We start from the raw sequence: 2,023 nt of genomic DNA on the forward strand, positions 1-2,023 counted from the left end.
TAATCGGGATGGGTATGTCAGAGGCAGTGCAATTGGCACAGGATAGAGCAGGGTTTAGGGCTGTTGTACATAGGGTTGCTATGAGTCACAAACGACTCGACGGCACATAACAACAACAACAAGCACAACAACAACAACAAAAATTATTAACCTAGGGATTGATCATAGAAGGCTCTAAATTCTAAACAGATAAAATACGGAATGATATTATGGTTTTTATATTTTTAAGCAAAGCTATTAGGGAAAAATAGAGATGCCATAGGAACACAGAAGGAACTTGAAGATGGAAAAGAAGGGAATAAGACTGGAGATGTCATCAGAAGGTGCAGGGCTAGTCTAAATACAGAAGGATGAACATCCACTGGATAGTATAAAGAAAAATGGAAAGAAAAGATAATGTTGCAAATGAAGTATTGTCATTAAATACTGTATAACATAGACAAATCTTCAACAAATTACACTGAGGGGCGTAAGTCAGTTACAAAAGACCATTGTTATAAAAACTAATTATACAATTGGAAGTTTATAAATAATAATTTACACAAATAAAAACTTTTTTTTTACAAATAAAATCTTGAGATGTTTAACAGGGATGAGGAGGGAGAGATGTGAGAAAAAAATTAGTAAGTAGTAAATTGGGTGATGAAGAAGGCAATGCACAAGAAATGGTTGGTTAGACACCAATTAATTGTCATTAATATTATGAAATAAAGGGAGTATGAATGGATAAAAACTCAATATGATTTGTAAACTTTCATACAAATAAAAAATCCATTTAACAAATTTAAATAAAGACAAAACAAAACAAAGTCCTGGTTGATTTTACTAATTAATTCAGTATGGAAGTACAGGGAACCAAAGATGATAAAGCATTTGCTTAAGTAGGATAATTATGGTAAAAATAAGTGTAAGTGTTGCTTTATTTTGCTTCACATACATTATTTTCTAAATTGAGAAGCTAATTTGTTTTCTGTAATATTATGAAACTTGGATGGTAATTCTTACCAATGACAAATATACATAGGAGAAAATGCAATAAAATAGAAACTCCGTCCTAGGCTTGAAGTTTAATCATAAGTTTTGAGCAATGTGTAACAGACATCCCAATGAGGGTAAGATAGACTAGAAGTATAACATTTTTGCTATATCAGCCAAAAGATCTTAACTATACTATACTCGACTTACTATCTAACTTCTCTCATACTTTGACAAAGTTTCAGAAAAAGAGAAATGTTCATTCTCCCAGTAGAAATTAACTCTTATTTGATTTACAGATAAATAATGGTCTGTGGCTATGGTTGTTGTTGTTGTTGCTGTTAAGTGCTGTCAAGCTGTAGATGACTCACAGTGACCCTATGAACAAAAGAACTGAACACCTGTATAACTTTCATGGTTTCTCCATGTTCATGAAATTTCCAGAGGCAAGTTATTTTGGAAGTGGACGTCACTCCTGCTTCCAAGCTTGTTTTAATTGAGAAGCTCCACCAAACACTACCCACCATGGGTAACCATTATCACATTGGATACATGGTTTGTGGTAACTACTATTAATTAAATTAAAACTGTTGTTCATAAAACACCACCTCTGTCACTGGAATATCAATATCTCTAGGTAATTTCTAATAATTTGTACAAGTAAACCACCAAAACATTCTTACAAAGCAACATCAATTTATAACTTTCCTGAGTTAATCAAATTGACAGATAACAGGACAAGGATTCCAAAAGAAGCTTGAAAGAGCAGGCACTATGAGGTGAGTGACATATCCATCTTAGAGCTCTCAGAGACAAGGAATAATCTAAAACCTACTTCCCAGTTTAGAAAGTAATATACAAAGAACAAAAAAAGAGTTCAAAAAAATTAATGCAATAGGTTTGCGGTCCAGTGCATCTAAATTCCAAAATCAATCTCCACAATAGTCTATGTGTTTCCTATTGCCAAAGGGGCCCTTTAGAGTAGTGAGAGAAGATCTTCACCCTGAAACCTATAGTGTCCCTTTTCAGCAGGAAGTAGCTAAGAGAA

At 33.4% G+C, this 2,023-nt stretch overlaps 1 protein-coding gene across 3 annotated transcripts in view; it reads right to left on the bottom strand.

Annotated features, from left to right (window-relative positions):
• PBX3 (pre-B-cell leukemia homeobox 3) overlaps positions 1–2,023 on the bottom strand; it is a 287,631-nt gene that overhangs the window by 56,614 nt on the left and 228,994 nt on the right. The window lies entirely within an intron of this gene.

This window comes from Elephantulus edwardii, unplaced genomic scaffold, assembly GCF_000299155.1.
Source record: "Elephantulus edwardii isolate Elephantulus edwardi_28Jun2011 unplaced genomic scaffold, EleEdw1.0 scaffold00116, whole genome shotgun sequence".
Lineage (NCBI taxonomy): Eukaryota > Metazoa > Chordata > Mammalia > Macroscelidea > Macroscelididae > Elephantulus > Elephantulus edwardii.